The sequence below is a fragment of the Salmo salar genome, chromosome 09 (genome assembly GCF_965601325.2).
Source record: "Salmo salar chromosome 09, fSalSal1, whole genome shotgun sequence".
In the NCBI taxonomy this organism is placed as follows: domain Eukaryota; kingdom Metazoa; phylum Chordata; class Actinopteri; order Salmoniformes; family Salmonidae; genus Salmo; species Salmo salar.
The window spans coordinates 18,654,406-18,673,632 of NC_138299.1; the positions used below are offsets into that span (position 1 = coordinate 18,654,406).

Here is a 19,227-nt window from a genome sequence, read left to right on the forward strand (position 1 = left end):
TCGCCTAATCAGAGGAGATGGTGAAATCAATGGTCTGGATCGTAACAGGAATTTGAAATGAATATCCAACTGAATCAATCTGTTCTTGTGTGGGATGAGGGGCTGAGCTTTGACCTTCCTCAGGACAACACTCTAAGCGGCCTGTATTGGATCACTTTTGGGAAATGGTGTGGGAGAGGGAAGGACTGAGAGAGGTATTAGTAAGAAATAGAGGTTTCAAGGAGTGAGGCACAAAGTCTAACTGATCCTATCAATCACATACTGTACACCATTATGAAGGCTTGGATGAGTTCATCCTTCTGTGGGGTTCCTCTTCCATGTGGTTAAAGATAACCAAAGAGAAGATGGGAGAGCCAAGAGAAGCAGAAGCAGAATAGGAGAGGAACACAAGCTAGGTTTCCATTTAATTGGTGATAGATTTTCATTTGAATATTCAAAAATCTGCATAAAAACAATATGTAACATTTTCCCACCAGAGATGTGTTTCCATCAAATTGACTTGTTGAGGATAGAAGGCTGTGTGTGATGACGTAGTGCACATAAAAATATACTGAACAGAAATCTTCCATTCCTCTCCAAAATTTTAGAAAAAGCTGTTGCGCAGCAACTCACTGCCTTCCTGAAGACAAACAATGTATACGAAGCGCTTCAGTCTGGTTTTAGACCCCATCATAGCACTGAGACTGCACTTGTGAAGGTGGTAAATGACCTTTTAATGACGTCAGACCGAGGCTCTGCATCTGTCCTCGTGCTCCTAGATCTTAGTGCCGCTTTTGATACCATCGATCACCACATTCTTTTGGAGAGATTGGAAACCCAAATTGGTCTACATGGACAAGTTCTGGCCTGGTTTAGATGTTATCTGTCGGAAAGATATCAGTTTGTCTCTGTGAATGGTTTGTCCTCTGACAAATCAATTGTACATTTCGGTGTTCCTCAAGGTTCCGTTTTAGGACCACTATTGTTTTCACTATATATTTTACCTCTTGGGGATGTCATTCGAAAACATAATGTTAAATTTGACTGCTATGCGGACGACACACAGCTGTACATTTCAATGAAACATGGTGAAGCCCCAAAATTGCCCTCGCTAGAAGCCTGTGTTTCAGATATAAAGAAGTAGATGGCTGCAAACTTTCTACTTTTAAACTCGGACAAAACAGAGATGCTTGTTCTAGGTCCCAAGAAACAAAGAGATCTTCTATTGAATCTGACAATTAATCTGGATGGTTGTACAGTCGTCTCAAATAAAACTGTGAAGGACCTCGGCGTTACTCTGGACCCTGATCTCTCTTTTGAAGAATATATCAAGACTGTTTCAAGGACAGCTTTTTTCCATCTACGTAACATTGCAAAAATCAGAAACTTTCTGTCCAAAAATGATGCAAAAAAATTAATCCATGCTTTTGTTACTTCTAGGCTGGACTACTGCAATGCTCTACTTTCCGGCTACCCGGATAAAGCACTAAACAAACTTCAGTTACTGCTAAATACGGCTGCTAGAATCCTGACTAGAACCAAAAAATGTGATCATATTACTCCAGTGCTAGCCTCCCTACACTGGCTTCCTGTTAAGGCAAGGGCTGATTTCAAGGTTTTACTGCTAACCTACAAAGCATTACATGGGCTTGCTCCTACCTATCTTTCCGATTTGGTCCTGCCGTACATACCTACACGTACGCTACGGTCACAAGACGCAGTCTGGCCCAGGAGTGTGAAGGTGAACGGAAAGGCTGGAGCAACGAACCGCCCTTGCTGTCTCTGCCTTGCCGGTTCCCCTCTCTCCACTGGGATTCTCTGCCTCTAATCCTATTACAGGGGCTTTGTCACTGGCTTACTGGTGTTCTTCCATGCCATCCATGGGAGGGGTGCGTCACTTGAGTGGGTTGAGTCACTGACGTGGTCTTCCTGTCTGGAATGGCGCCCCCCCCCCCCTTGGGTTGTGCCGTGGCGAAGATCTTTGTGGTTTATACTCGGCCTTGTCTAAGTTGGTGGTTGGAGACATCCCTCTAGTGGTGTGGGGGCTGTGCTTTGGCAAAGTGGGCGGGGTTATATCCTGCCTGTTTGGCCCTGTCCGGGGGTATCATCGGATGGGGCCACAGTGTCTTCTGATCCCTCCTGTCTCAGCCTCCAGTATTTATGCTGCAGTAGTTTATGTGTCGGGGGGCTAGGGTCAGTCTGTTACATCTGGAGTATTTCTCTTGTCTTATCCGGTGTCCTGTGTGAATTTAAATATGCTCTCTCTAATTCTCTCTTTCTCTCTTTCTTTCTTTCTCTCGGAGGACCTGAGCCCTAAGACCATGCCCCAGGACTACCTGGCATGATGACTCCTTGCTGTCCCCAGTCCACCTGGCCGTGCTGCTGCTCCAGTTTCAACTGTTCTGCCTGCGGCTATGGAACCCTGACCTGTTCACCGGACGTGCTTGTTGCACCCTTGACAACTACTATGATTATTATTATTTGACCATGCTGGTCATTTATGAACATTTTAACATCTTGACCATGTTCTGTCATAATATCCACCCGGCACAGCCAGAAGAGGACTGGCCACCCCTCATAGCCTGGTTCCTCTCAAGGTTTCTTACTAGGTTTTGGCCTTTCTAGGGAGTTTTTCCTAGGGAGTTTTTCCTAGCCACCGTGCTTCTTTCACATGCATTGCTTGCTGTTTGGGGTTTTAGGCTGGGTTTCTGTACAGCACTTTGAGATATCAGCTGATGTACCAAGGGCTATATAAATACATTTGATTTGATTTGATTTTGAAATATAAATGCAACATGTCAAGTGTTGGTCCCATGTTTCATGAGCTGAAATAAAATATCCCAGAAATGCGCAGAAAGCTTGTTTCACTCAGATTTTGTGCACAAATTTGTTAACATACCTGTTAATGACCATTTCTCGTTTGCCAAGATAATCAGGTGCACCTTGTGCTGGGGACAATAAAAGGCCACTCACTCTAAAATGTGCAGTTTTGTAACACAACAAAATGCCACAGATGTCTCAAGTTTAGAGGGAGTATGCAATTGACATGCTGACTGCAGGAATGTCCACCAGAGCTGTTGCCAGAGAATTGGATGTTCATTTCTCTACCATGGGCTGCCTCCAATACCGTTTTAGAGAACTTGGCAGTATGTCCAACCAGCCTCACAACCAAAGACATCATGTAACCACGCCAGACAAGGACCTCCACATCCGGCTTCTTCACCTGCGGGATCGTCTGAGAACAGCCAACTGGATAGCTGATGAAACTGTGAGTTTACATAACCAAAGCATTTCTGCATAATCTGTCAGAAACCGTCTCAGGAAAGCTCATCTGCTTGCTCGTTGTCCTCACCATGGTCTTGACCTGAATGCAGTTCGGCGTCGTAACCAACATCAGTGGGAAAATTCTCACCTTCGATGGCCACTGGCATGCTGGACAAGTGTGCTCTTCACAGATGAATCCCGGTTTCAACTATACAGGGCAGATGGCAGACGGTGTCGTGTGGGAGAGAGGTTTTCTGATGTCAACGTTGTGAACAGAGTTCACCGTGGTGACGGTGGGGTTATGTTATGGGCAGGCATAAGCTACGGACAACACAATTGCATTTTATCAATGGCAATTTGAATGCACAGAGATACCGTGACGAGATGTGGAGGCCCATTGTCGTGCTATTCATCTGCTGCCATCACCTCATGTTTCATCATGAAAATGCACGGCCCCATCTTGCAAGGATCTGGACACAATTCCTGGAAGCTGAAAATGTCCCAGTTCTTCCATGGACTGCATACTCACCAGACATGTCACCCATTGAGCATGTTTGGGATGCTCTGGATCTTCGCACAGCCATCGAAGAGGAGTGGTACAACATTCCACAGGCCACAATCAAAAGCCTGATCAACTTTACGCGAAGGAGATGTGTCGCACTCCATGAGGCAAATGGTGGTCACACCAGATACTGACTGGTTTTCTGATCCACGCCCCTACCTTTTTTTAAAGGTATCTGTGACCAGCAGATGCATATCTGTATTCCCAGTCATGTGAAATCTATAGATTAGGACCTAATGAATGTATTTCAATTGACTAATTTCCATATATGAGCTGTAACTCAGTAAAATCTTTGAAACTGCTGCATGTTTTTTTTTGCAGTGTAACTTTTGCGGTTAAATTCCCATGTACCGAATAAAACATTAATTAAAAGGGGCTCCAGTGCATTTTTAACTCTACTGATGGTTTTCTCATGAAAAAATGTGCGTTATATAGCAAATGTGCCCACTCTGGTATTGGCATGTACGCTCACGCCAACAGCTGGCAGATACGGTGCGGGTATAGTCTACATGATGAAATTATAATGGACAAAAGAGAGAGATTACTTTTATTTGTTCAAACGGCAGCCAAGCATCGATCATCATGTCCCCAGAAATAGACCCCCAATATTTAAAGGAGCATCAAGTTCATCACTTTGCACTTTCACCACCCCGTGAAGTTCATCATCATTTATTTAATCTGTAGCCTAACTGCATGGTTTCCCGAATCATAATGGGGGGACCATACAGCATATCATTGCGTAACTCCAAGTTTACTTCGATATGTTGGTTATTATATCAATATTTGCGTATAAAGGCATTTCCTCCGCCATTTCTCGCATAATTCAATTTATCAACACATAAAGATCCCACCATTATTGAACAAGCAAATTATCTGTCGCCATTTATCAAATTGTACTTACAATTCCTGTTTCCATCACAGCTGTTGAGATTATTTTTTTATACCATGTCTACTCGCATAAAAACTGTGGATGGAAATGTGGTTATTGAGAGGAGAGCAGTTAAGACAGATGGATGGGAGAAAAGTGTAACAACTGGCAATTGGAGAGGTAAGGCGCACACACAGGGAAGAGGGGAGATGGGGAAGAGGGGAGTTAGATAGGGGAGGTAGGAGAGGTGGGGAGATGAGACTTTGAGGAGGAGGCAGGAGAGGTGGGGATATAAAGAGACTTGGAAGAGGTAGGAGAGGTGAGGAGATGAGATGAAGAGACTTGGAAGAGACAGGAGAGGTGAAGGGGGGGCTTAGGGAGTGATGGCGCTCTTTGTCACTGGAGGGGATCTGAGAGGTTTGGAGAGATTGCTCCAAGAAAGAGGGGGGACAGACAGGGTAATGTGCCCAGTCAAAAGTTTGGACAAGTTTTTTTTTTATTTTTACTATTTTCTACATTGTAGAATAATAGTGAAGACATCAAAACGATGAAATAACACATATGGAATCATGTAGTAACCAAAAAAGTGTTAAACAAATCAAAATATTATTTATATTTGAGATTCTTCGAAGTAGCCAGCCTTTGCCTTGATGACAGCTTTGAACACTCTTGGCATTCTCTCAACCAGCTTCATGAGGATGCATGGAATGCATTTCATTTAACAGGTGTGCCTTGTTAATTTGTGGAATTTCTTTCCTTCTTAATGCATTTCAGCCAATCAGTTGTGTTGTGACTAGGTAGGGGGGGTATACAGAAGATAGCCCTATTTGGTAAAAGACCAAGTCCATATTATGGCAAGAGAAATAAGCAAAGAGAAACGACAGTCCATCATTACTTTAAGACCTGAAGATCAGTCAATCCAGAACATTTCAAGAACTTTGAACATTTCTTCAGGTGCCGTCGCAAAAACCATCAAGCGCTATGATGAAACTGGCTCTCATGAGGACAGCCACAGGAAAAGGAAGACCCAGAGTTACCTCTGCTGCAGAGGATAAGTTCATTAGAGTTACCAGCCTCAGAAATTCCAGCCCAAATAAATGCCTCACGGAGTTCAAGTAATGGACACATCTCAACATCAACTGTTGTTGCAAAGAAGCCACTACTGGAGGAAACCAATAATAAGAAGAGACTTGCTTGGGCCAAGAAAAACGAGCAATGGACATTAGACCGGTGGAAATCTGTCCTTTGGTCTGATGAGTCCAAATTTGAGATTTTTGTTCCAACCGCTGTGTCTTTGTTCTCTGCGTGTGTGGTTCCCACCATGAAGCACGGAGGAGGAGGTGTGGGGGTGCTTTTCTGGTGACACTGTCAGTGATTTATTTAGAATTCAAGGCACACTTAACCAGCCTGACTACCACAGCATTCTGCAGCGATACACCGTCCCATCTGGTTTGCACTTAGTGGGACTATCATTTGTTTTTCAATAGGACAATGACCCAAAACACATTTTACCAAGAAGGAGAGTGATGGAGTGCTTCATCAGATGACCTGGCCTCCACAATCACACAACCTCAACCCAATTGAGGTGGTTTGGGATGAGTTGGACCGCAGAGTGAAGGAAATGCAGCCAACAAGTGCTCAGCATATGTGGGAACTCTTTCAAGACTGTTGGAAAAGCATTCCAGGTGAAGCTGGTTGAGAGAATGCCAAGAGTGTGCAAAGTGGTCTTCAAGGCAAAGGGTTGCTACTTTGAAGAATATAAAATATAAAATCTATTTTGATTTGTATAACCCTTTTTTGTTACTACATTATTCCACATGTGTTATTTCATAGTTTTGATTATTCTACAATGTCGAAATTGTCAAAATAAAGAAAAACCCTCAAATGAGTACGTGTGTACAAACTTTTGACTGGTACTGTATAACCAACAGACAATGTAGGGCCTTTATTTGAAAGGCAGAACTGAAAGCAGGCTTCAATAGCCAGGTATTGATCCTGTATAACAGTCGTAAGGAGAAGGTTATTTTACAAAGGCAGAGTGAACATCGTGTTTCTCCCTCTGATGTAGATGATGAATCTAGCTGGGGAAAAACACTACATGACAAAGCGGCTCTGTCACCTCAGCACGAGTCGAGCGGCGCTGGCTTAGCTGAAGCTCCTCTTATTTCTTTATCAGGACTGGAGACGGGCTGAGCGCTTTTCCAGAATCTTCCAAGCTCTGGAGGGCTCAACGGCTCATCCATCACCAGAGCAGATCCATGGGTTTTTCATTTAAGTCAGGAGTCAGACTTCAGACCCCAGCCCCATTGAGTTTCAACATTCGTGTCCCAACACCTGTCAATCGCCTCACATAAACACAACGGCAGCGCCTCTCTCTCTCTCTCTCTCTCTCTCACTCACTTTTCTCCTTTTTTTATGAGGAGTGAACTCGTTTTTGAAATTGTGACGTGATCTCGGGGTCAGGACTGCAAATCAAACACACGTTCCTGCACTCACCCAGACAAAAGGAGAGAACACATTGCCCTTCCAAAATGACACTGTGTGTGTGTGTGTGTGTGTGTGTGTGTGTGTGTGTGTGTGTGTGTGTGTGTGTGTGTGTGTGTGTGTGTGTGTGTGTGTGTGTGTGTGTGTGTGTGCGCGAGCATACGAATGCTTGTGCATACTTGCTTTAATTCTCCTCCAGACAGCTCCACGTAAACATCAATCCATGGTTGAAGAATATAGCTCCCTTATGATAATGTCAATTAAAACCAAACCTGTCACATTAAACAGGCAAGATTATGGCTTTCTCCTTTACTACAATTAAAAAACATTGGCTGCAACATTACACAGTGAAGGAAAACTTTTCTGAATTGGCCATAACAGTATCAGATTCTTGCTATTATATTATTTCCCCACAATCAATCTATGGATCCCCCTCCACCTTCTTTACCAAGGCTACAACACATAGGGGAGAGTGGGGTAAGTTAAGCCAAAGGGGTAAGTTGAGTCACCCATGTTTCTAGGAAACCATAAACAACATTTCTAATTTGACCAAATATTCAGGAAGATGTCATCATTTCATGGAATCTGTAGGAAGAAACCACATAGAAAAAGCGGTAAGCAAGTTATGTCCAAAAAACTGATTTTCACCAAGTCAAATTAATGTATTATGTTACAGGTTTCATGATGCTTGTATCTAAACCAAAGTAGATAATTCTAAGATTGTTTATACATCAGTTGGGGTTTCTATAAGCTTCAATATAAGGTCCTAAACCTAGCATGAAAGTGCATCCTTGTAGCTGTGTGGGATAATATAGTCAAAATGTTTGCCATGGGGTGAGTTGAGCCAATGGCGAGCTGAGCAAATTTAAGTCTTTCCTTCACATGTGTAATGCAAGGGATTGTCACTGGGATATGAGGTAACAACAGGGCCTGGCCTATATTAAAAGTGTTTTAAAAAAAGTACAAAGTGTTTGTTAGGTGTTAAGCCTGTGTTAAAATAAGCTTTAACATTATTTTAAAGAAGTGACTCAAATCAAATGTATTTATAAAGCCCTTTTTACATCAGCAGATGTCACAAAGTGCTTATAAAGAAACCCAGCCTAATATCCCAAACAGCAAGCAATGCAGATGTAGAAGCACGACGGCTAAGAAAAACTCCCTAGAAAGGCAGGAAACTAGGAAGAAACCTAGAGAGGAACCACGCTCTGGCTCTTCTGGCTGTGCTGGATGGAGATTATAAGAGTACATTGCCATTAAGGCCAGATCATTCTTCAAGATGTTCAAACGTTCATAGATGACCAGCAGGGTCAAATAATAACCACAGTGGTTGTAGAGGGTGCAACAGATCAGCACCTCAGGAGTAAATGTCAGTTGGCTTTTCATAGCTAAGCATTCAGAGGTAGAGACCGCAGGTGCGGTAGAGAAGGAGAGAGAGAGGGAGGGATAGATAGATAGAGAGAGGTTCGAAAACAGTAGGTCCGGGACAAGGTAGCATGTCCGGTGAACAGGTCAGGGTTCCATCGCCACAGGCAGAACAGCAGAAAATGGATCAGCACCACAACCAGGTGGACTGGGGACAGGGACAGCCAGGAGTCATCAGGCCAGGTAGTCCTGAGGCATGGTCCTATTCTCCACAGACCACCAACTTACTACCCTGAGACAAGGCTGAGTATAGCCCACGAAAGATCTCCTCCACCACACGAGCCTGAGGGGGGCGCAAAACCGGACAGGAAGATTATGTCAGTGACTCAACCCACTCAAGGCGATTACAGCGGGGAAAAAAGCCTGGACCGACGTGACGCACCCCTCCTAGGGACGGCATGGAAGAGCACTAGTAAGCCAGTGACTCAGCCCCGTAATAGGGTCAGAGGCAGAGAAACCCAGTGGAGAGAGGAGGAGCCAGCCAGGCAGAGACAGCATAGGCGGTTCATCACTCCAGTGCCTTGCCGTTTACCTTCGCACCCCTCGACCAGACCACACTCAATCATAGGACCTACTGAAGAGATGAGTCTTCAGTAAAGACCTAAAGTTCGAGACAGAGTCTGCGTCTCTCACGTGGATAGGCAGACCATTCCATAAAAATGGACCTCTATAAGAGAAAGCCCGTCCCCATACCAGTGAAAATTGACATTGTGTTTCTGAATGACATCACCAAGAGGTAGAATATAGTGATCCCAAAACGGAACCTTGAGGAACACCAAAACTTGCCATTGATTTGTCAGAGGACAAACCATCCACAGAGACGAAGTGATATCTTTCCGACAGTTAACATCTAAACCAGGCAAGAACTTGTCCTTGTAGACCAATTAGGGTTTCCAATTTCTCCAAAAGAATGTGGTGATCGATGGTGTCAAAAGCGGGACTAAGTTCTAGGAGCACGAGGACAGATGCAGAGCCTTGGTCTGATGCCATTAAAAGGTAATTTACCACTTTCACGAGTGCAGTACTATGATGGGGTCTAAACTCAAACTGGAGCGTTTCACATACATTATTTGTCTTCAGGAAGGCAGTGAGTTGCTGCGCAACAGCTTTTTCTAAAATGTTTGAGAGGAATGGGAGATTCGATACAGGCCAATAGTTTAAAAAAAAATCCTGGTCAAGGTTTGGCTTTTTCAGGAGAGGCTTTATTACTGCCACATTTAGTGAGTTTGGTACACATCCGGAGGATAGGGAGACGGTTATTATGTTCAACATAGGAGGGTTAAGCACTAGTCTAGTTGGAATAGGGTCCAGTAAGCAGCTGGAAGGTTTAGAGGCCATGACTATTTTCACGAATGTGTCGAGAGATACATCATTAAAAGACTTGAGTGTCTCCTTTGATCCTAGGTTCTGGCAGTTCTGTGAAGACTCGGGACAACTGAGATTTGGAGAAATACGCCGATTCAAAGAGGAGTCTGTAATTTGCTTTCTAATGATCATGGTCTTTTAACATGGTTCTAAGAAGGTCGTGGTAATATTTCATTCAGTACAGAACCATACCTGGGTTGAGTTGTGCCAAGAGACCACTTTTTTTGGACAAGTTATGTTTAAAAAACTGTAATGTTTGCATGAACTCTGATTATTTCCAGGGATACACAACGTCCTGAAATATATGTAGATATCTTTGGTAGAAAGAATACTATATTTCCCTTGACGGAGTGATGCTGAATCTAAAAATAAATGTTTTACTTCCGCCACTCTCCCCAACCTGAACTACAGTAGAACTGATGTAGAGCTGCTGTAGAACTGATGTAGAGATGATATAGAGCTGCTGTAGAACTGATGTAGAGCTGCTGTAGAACTGATGTAGAGCTGATATAGAGCTGCTGTAGAACTGATGTAGAGCTGCTGTAGAACTGATGTAGAGCTGCTGTAGAACTGATGTAGAGCTGATATAGAGCTGCTGTAGAACTGATGTAGAGCTGTTATAGAGCTGCTGTAGAACTGATGTAGAGCTGATATAGAGCTGCTGTAGAACTGATGTAGAGCTGCTGTAGAACTGATGTAGAGCTGATATAGATCTGCTGTAGTACTGATGTAGAGCTGCTGCAGAACTGATGTAGAGCTGATATAGAGCTGCTGTAGAACTGATGTAGAGCTGATATAGAGCTGCTGTAGAACTGATGTAGAACTGATATAGAGCTGTTGTAGAACTGATGTAGAGCTGATATAGAGCTGCTGTAGAACTGATGTAGAGCTGATATAGAGCTGCTGTAGAACTGATGTAGAACTGATATAGAGCTGCTGTAGAACTGATGTAGAGCTGCTGTAGAGCTGCTGTAGAACTGATGTAGAGCTGCTGTAGAACAGCAGGTTAAAATATCAAACAAACTCTGAACCAATGACATTCATTTGGGGACAGGTCGAAAAGCGTTAAACATGTATGGCAATTTAGCTAGTTAGCTTGCACTTGCTAGCTAATTTGTCCTATTTAGCTAGCTTGCTGTTGCTAGCTAATTTGTCCTGGGATATAAACATTGAGTTGTTATTTTACCTGAAATGCACAAGGTCCTCTACTCTGACAATTAATCCACATATAAAACGGCCAACCGAATCGTTTCTAGTCATCTCTCCTCCTTCCGGGCTTTTGCATCTTTGAACTTATATGGTGATTGGCATCTACACTTTCATAGTATTACCACGACAACCGGCAAAACAGTTCGTCTTTCAATCACCAAAGTGGGTATAACCAATGAGATGGCACGTGGGTACCTGCTTCTATAAACCAATGAGGAGATGGGAGAGGCAGGACTTTCAGCGCGATCTGCGTCAGAAATAGAAAGGAGTTCTATTTTAGCCCTTGGCATCTTAGACGCTCGTTGACGCGCGCGAGCAGTGTGGGTGCAATAATTGAATAACATGGATTTCTAAATTTATTTTGCGACGCTTGCACACGCAACGTGTCCGGTCTGGTCAGCATGTAAGAGGAAAGTACGCTTCTGTCAGAATGTTAGATCTGTGATCAAGCTTTATTTGCATATTAACGCTGTCAGTGCCACACTCAGGTCTACACTACTATGCTGACTGGTGATTCAAACAATGCGAAGGGGGAGGTGTGTTTGTATGCATGTGTGTTTTTCCTGTTATTCCTCTATAAATAGTGATGAAATAATGGGTTGTTGGGAAATGGCAAAGCAAGTATTGATGACTCAGACTCCCTTATTTGGATGATTTATTTGTTTTCCTTTATCTATTCTCTGCATTCTGGGCCAAGAAGTACCCATGTTTCTGAAGAGCCCTACTGTTCACTTTTACACTTCACTCCTCTCTCTCATCCCATCCCTCTCTCCCCTGGTACCTCCAGTCAGGAAAAAAGAGGGTGTTGTGAAACATTCTGCCTGCGTCGCATCTTGTGAGCTCCTCAGAAAAAACAAGGCAACAAAGATAGTAAGGTTTATGAAAAGGAGCTTGTTCAACAAATGTGTTTAAGTTATGTTCTCTTTTTTTGCTCCAAACATTCCCATTGAACCATTCATTCAGTTGGAGAAAGTGCCTTCTCTCTCAGTTACTATCTGTCTGTCTGCCTCCCTCCCTCTCCCCCATCTCTCTCCCGCCTCCCTATGAAGGTGTTTACATAATGAACATATTGAATTTGTTGCTGAGGCCAAGTCTTATTTCCCTCCACTCTGTGTAAATAAAATGATACCCCTTTTATTAAAACATATTTAGAAAAATGATATGATAATTAAACCAATTAGGAGTTGTTTATGGGGCTTGGGTTATGGCCACGTTTGAAGCGGTTTGTCTGTTTGGAGGGTCCTGTTAACCTAGACTTTTAAAAAGCTGTGTTTTGAAGCTCTGTCATTTGCCATACACTCAAGCCCAATCCTCGGGCTCCTGGAAGGCTGAGGGGGACATGATCAAATTTAGCAGAAAAACACACATTCTCTTCTATATTTTGTCAACCAAACTCCCCTCATAAATAGATAGACACAGAGTTCCTTTTTTTCCTAAAGCTTCACTTTTCACTTATTCAACCCACTTGAACATCACCCAAATGTGTTGATCATATGCATGGTCATATGTAGCTCTGCTGGCTGCAGTGGAGAGGTGTAGTTTATGGTTTTTAATGTATGCCCATTTATGAACCTGAAATTTGATCAGTCCTTGGAATAATACAGGTTGAATAAAACCAGTATATATGAAACCATTATGAAATATAACCAGTATATATGAAACCATTATGAAATATAACCAGTATATATGAAACCATTATGAAATATAACCAGTATAGATGAAACCATTATGAAATATAACCAGTATAGATGAAACCATTATGAAATATAACCAGTATAGATGAAACCATTATGAAATATAACCAGTATATATGAAACCATTATAAAATATAACCAGTAAATAAGACAATAGTGCCAAATAGTTCTGATGAGGCAGTTTGTGTTTCATTACATTTTCTTTGACATACAGTTTTAATCCTATTATTAACCTTTTATTCTGCACATCTTCAATATTTCCATTTATTTCCAGTTATTTCCCAAATTAAAATAATCGTAAAGAAATAAACGTAGGTGTAAAAATAAAATAATTGGTGTTCTTCTTGTAGCTATCCATATGTCTGCCATAGGTTTGTTGATGTTTTGAAGGTGAGCAACCAATCAATATGATTATCTGGCCCCAGGGCCGGCACTAGCCTTTTGGGGGCCCTAAGTGAGAACAGTAAGTTGAGACACCAACTGAGTACCTAAAAATAGAAATAAGCGTCCTCTTATGTCGCTTATGGCTGGAGCCGGCCCTGTCTGGCCCAGCAGTCACTCAGTAGCTAAATAGCATACTCCAGATGCATCCATTTTTAATTTTTTTATTTCACCTTTATTTAACCTGGTAGGCCAGTTGAGAACAAGTTCTCATTTACAACTGCGACCTGGCCAAGATAAAGCAAAGCACAAACAACAACACAGAGTTACACAAGGGATAAACAAACGTACAGTCAATAACACAATAGAAAAATCTGTATACAGTGTGTGCAAATTAAGTAAGGAGGTAAGGCAATAAATAGGCCAATAGTGGCGAAGTAATTACAATTTAGCAATTAACACTGGAGTGATAGATGTGCAAATGAGGATGTGCAACTAGAAATACTGGTTTAAATACGGATATTCAAAAGAGCAGAAAAAAACTAATATGTGGATGAGGTAGGTAGATTGGATGGGCTATGTACAGATGGGCTGTGTACAGCTGCAGCGATCGGTAAGCTGCTCTGACAGCCGATGCTTGAAGTTAGTGAGGGAGATATAAGTCTCCAACTTCAGTGATTTTTGCAATTCCTTCCAGAGTCATTGGCAGCAGAGAGCTGGAAGGAAAGGTGGCCAAAGGGGGTGTTGGCTTTGGGGATGACCAATGAAATATACCTGCTGGAGTGCGTGCTACGGGTGGGTGTTGCTATGGTGACCAGTGAGCTGAGATAAGGTGAGGCTTTACCTAGCAAAGATTTATAGATGACCTGGAGCCAGTGGGTTTGGCGGTGAATATGTAGCGAGGACCAGCAAACGAGAGCAGCCAACCACCAACTGGTGGGTGGTATATGTGGCTTTGGTGACAAAACGGATGGCACTGTGATAGACTGCATCCAATTTGCTGAGTAGAGTGTTGGAGGCTATTTTGTAAATTACATCGCAGGAAGTCAAGGATCGGCAGGATAGTCAGTTTTACAAGGGTATGTTTAGCAGCATGAGTGAAGGAGGCTTTGTTGCGAAATAGGAAGCCGATTCTAGATTTAATTTTGGATTGGAGATGCTTAATATGAGTCTGGAAGGAGAGTTTACAGTCTAACCAGACACCTAGGTATTTGTAGTTGTCCACGTATTCTAAGTCAGAACCATCCAGAGTAGTGATGCTAGTTGGGCGGGCGGGTGTGGGCAGCGATCGGTTGAAGAGCATGCATTTAGTTTTGCTAGCATTTAAGTGCAGTTGGAGACCATGGAAGGAGTGTTGTATGGCATCAAAGCTCGTTTGTAGGTTTGTTAACACAGTGTCCAAAGAAGGGCCAGATGTATACAGTATGGTGTCGTCTGCGTAGAGGTGGATCAAAGAATCACCCGCAGCAAGAGCGACATCATTGATATATACATAGAAATTATAACAGAGTGTGAGAACTGGGAGCTTGACCATTCAGCCCCTCGACAACTTAACTTTTTATGGATTGAATATGAACTATGAGCTGGAATGATGCATGACGAGCAGCTGTCCATTTCAGAGAATGCTTTCACTGACCACTGCTGTAAAGGTGTCTCAAGTTATGGGCCTCTATTCACACATGAGACTGAACATAACGAACAAAAAGCACTTATCACAAACAACATCCTTCATTACATCCAAGAGAGGTTTAATAACAGCAAATAACTCCCACACGTCATAAATTTGTAGATCACAGTAATGTTATCATAAGCGAATGGAAACAGACTTATACAGTATAATAAACAACAAACTAACAGCTTTCTACTGGCATCAGATAGAAATAGTTTCACACTACATTACACAGTTTCATAATGTTGATCAATATTCAGAACACAGAAAGCACATTGAAACGATTAAACGACGAAAGTATTACAATCAACATTCATGTACTGCTAACATTAGCATCCCAATTAAGTGATGAGTAATGACAGCCAAACATTTGAATGAATTTTGTGTTTTTTGTAACAATAGAAAAAAATCTATTTATACATTTTCTTTGGCTTTTTTCTCACGGGTTCATCGTCGTCACTACTTTGATTATCCTTACTCATCTCAGACAGACATTCTTGATCGTTGGCACGTTTGTTATGGTCAAGCAATGCACATACAAAAACGTTGTTTTCGTAGTAGCAGCAATAAGTTGTCACAGGAATTTTTTTCAGAGAATTAAAAACTCTTTCTCTAGTTTGCATTTTGTCATCACGATAAATATGGTCGAAGACTACTGCCTTATAACCTGTGTCTACCTTTCTGAAAACATCTTCCAGTGGTTGGATGATGTTTGACACTTTTCCTTCTAGGCATGACTCCCTACAAGGACTGTTCTGTGTGTAGAGTATCAAACACTTTTTATCAGAAACTTTGTTCAAATTCAATTTCAGTTTATCCAGTACGCGATATTCTGAATGAACCTCTTCTTTTTGAGCTGCTACACCATCATTGTCATATGTGAATAGAGGAATAGCTGCAGTGACCCCACCACTGTTGAACACAGCGCTATTTGCCATGTCTTCCACAACCTTCTGAAAGTCAACGTTGCTTCCCTCCATCTTCCCATTTTGACATTCATTTTGTGTTAGATGGAGTGCAATTGTGAACTGGCCACCCCTGTATTAGAAACCCAAACATATAGTAAATCAAATGGTTGAAATGGAAACATTTAAAATGAGCATTTAAAAACTTCTTAGGGATCAGACCCCTTTTCCTCCATTTCCGCTTGAATGACATGCCCAAAGCAAACTGCCTGTAGCTCAGGCCCTGAAGCCAGGATATGCATATTATTGGTACCATTGGAAAGAAACCACTTTGAAGTTTGTAGAAATGTTAAAATAATGTAGGTGAATATAACACAATAGATATGGTAGGAGAAAGTCCAAAGAAAAACCAACCAGATTTTTTTTTGAGAGAGACCATCCTCTTATAAATGCAACAGAAAGCTCATATTGTAAAATAGCTCCCTGGATGGGTGTCAGCAGTCTATGTCAGCAGTCTATGTTCAAAGAGTTTAAGAGTTTTTGTATGAGGACACAGTCTTGAAAATCTGTCTTCGCGCACCATGATGAAGTTGCGCACCTGCTAAAATTGGTTTCCTATTGAACATTCTTCTATCCGAAAGATATATTATAGTTTGATTACATTCTAGGGTGTCTGAGGAGTAAATACAAACATATTTTGACTTGTTGAAACAAAGTTTAGGGGTAGATTTTCGGATTCCTTTCTCTGCAAGTTGAATGAGTGGATTACTCAAATCGATGGCACCAACTATATGGACTTTTTGGCATATAAAAAAGGATTTGATCTAACAAAACGACACTACATGTTATAGCTGGGACCCTTTGGATGATAAATCAGAGGAAGATTTTCAAAAAGTAAGTGAATATTTCATCTTTATATGTGAATGTATGAAGCCTGTGCCGGTGGAAAAATATTTGGATGTTGGGCGCCGTCCTCAAACAATCGCATGGCATGTTTTCGCTATAATAGCTACTGTAAATTAGACAGTACAGTTAGATTAACAAGAATTCAAGCTTTCAGCCACTATAAGACACTTATATGTACCTAAATGTTTAACTGCTATGATAACTATTAGAATTTATTTGAATTACACGCCCTCCAGTTTCACCGGACACCGATCATTAAGATTAAGACATAATACTGAATTTGCATTTCAGACAGCGCCAATTAGTTTGCTATAAAGCTAGCTGAGGGGTGGAGCTGGGGAAATGTAACCACTCTCAAATTGAAAGTTGCAAGGACTTGACAGTCCATGAGACCAACCAAGATCGTTTAAAACATATTTTGAACCTACACTGTACATTGTTTTTATAATGACTCAAATTACAACAGAAACCTGAACAATTAAATAAAACAACCTTATAGTTTGGGTTATAATAGGGATATGTTATATTTAATAATCATTATTTAAAGTATCCGCTCAAAAGATTGAGAATAATGTTGTCTGTTATAATAAAGTTTAGAGTAATTGTCACATCAGCAACAAAAAACCAAGAGCGATAAATGTAGATCCATGCAGAATTGTTATATTCCTAATACTGAGTAGGGTTGTTATATTCCTAACACTGGGTAGGGTTGTTATATTCCTAATACTGGGTAGGGTTGTTATATTCCTAATACTGGGTAGGGTTGGTATATTCCTAATACTGGGTAGGGTTGGTTAAACCATGGAGTTACATTGCAGATTGCACAGTAAGAGCTTAACAGACTGTAAAGCCGCAAGAAAAGCCATTGTAAAAAGCCATGTCAGATTATGAGATAGAAGCTCATGGTTGCTAAAAGTAGAAACAAACAAAAATTATCTTACATGGGCTGTTTTTGGCTTTTGTCTTTGTTCTTTGCCATCATAATATTCTGCAAGTCTTTATGCTTGAACCTAAATAGGAAACATGGTTATTATCACCACCACAGCAGTAGGCAAAGACTATGTGTACTTTACAGTAATTACTGTGTTAGCACTACATGAATCGACATGCAAACATTAAATAATATACAGCACTTTATATGTTACCCACCTTGTGTATATTACGTCTTCAATAATTTTTTTCACATTTTCTCTTGATAATTCTGACTGCCCTTTCTCCACAAAGACGCTAATGAACACCAATAGGAGAACGTAGATCTTAGCCTCTTTAATGAACATTATGGTACACATCTCTGCTGAATGACACCATTAGAAATACAGACATTAGCAGGGTTCAAGCAGGGTTAGGGTTTAAAAAAAATGAAAACTACTGTCAGGTTGCAGTTACAGTAGGTATTTGTGCTCTCTGAAGAGGTTGACTGCGTTGTGTTAAACTCACCAGCTGCAGCTTGTACTTCAATCTGAATCTCAGTAAATTTGGTTAGATCTCAGACACCTGTCTGTCCCTGAGGTGAGGCACAGCTTTTATTGCTAACAGTGTTGTGAAAATATTGATTCAAATACTTCTCAGATACCGGAGCTTGTGAATTCAAATAGATTTCATTACAGAGAGTAATGAAGCCGAGCAATTCCAGGGAAGAACTAACTCTTCGTTCTTAGGACTTGGCTTTTATACAGTCTTACACTTAAATAATATCGTCACTCCACTTTACGAATCTTGTTGTCTTACTTAGTTTCCATTCTCTTACTGGCTCAGACATTCGGGCATAGATTCTATTGGTGGCGTGACATGCATACTCCTACTGCAGGTCTAATGGTGCCTATCACTGATTATCTAATGTTCCTGTCCAAAGGTCTTCACAAGTTCAGGCCGATGTGGTCTATGTATGATTAACCAATGTACATGTCCAGTAGCCTTCACAAGATCAGATATGGCCCAGACCAGTCACGTCTTGTTGGTCTACCTTGCTTACGTTCTGTTTTTTAAATGTCCGATGGTTAACTCGATGTTGATCCAGCTTTGTACACACATGGGCTCAGCCTTCATTCTGTTTACATGTTTAATATTTAAACTTATATCGATTATTCTTTCTACTTCAAAGAGAACAGTATAGGTACTGAGAATCACCAGATGACTGGAAACTCTCCAACAACAGTGACAGGACAGTGTTCTCAATATAAAGGGCAGAATGTATGCCCAAACATGGACTCAGGCATGTCATATTTTCATCTATCTCAGTTATCCTTAATGGTAGCCTACCATCTGAGACTGTTAAAACATTTGCATACGCTATTATTACCTTACACAAGACTACTGCCTCTACTTTTTTCATGTGTGCTATAGTATAGTTCACAGAGGTCACCAAAGGGTAGAAAAGGAGGAAGAAAATGTAATCAGGGAATGAGAATGCTCAATTATCTTCCTACAGGTGTAGGATCTTAGTTTGATCACCCTGTTGCAGAATAACTTTCCTACGTTGCAGAACATTTCAAACGTAGTGTATTTGAAGTTTAAAAAGG

General features: G+C 41.5%; 1 long non-coding RNA gene across 2 annotated transcripts; it reads right to left on the reverse strand.

The window, feature by feature from the left end:
* Positions 1-15,232: 15,232 nt before the first annotated feature.
* LOC106610899 (uncharacterized) lies at positions 15,233-18,476 on the reverse strand. 2 transcript variants are annotated; one of them, XR_001330016.2, is made up of 4 exons: positions 18,146-18,476; positions 17,858-18,002; positions 17,650-17,718; positions 15,233-15,935 (listed from the first exon to the last, which is right to left on the reverse strand). It is a non-coding gene; the product is annotated as an uncharacterized LOC106610899 (long non-coding RNA). The 2 variants fall into 2 exon arrangements; XR_014378705.1 differs by having other exon boundaries at positions 17,858-17,999; positions 18,146-18,408.
* Positions 18,477-19,227: the final 751 nt, after the last annotated feature.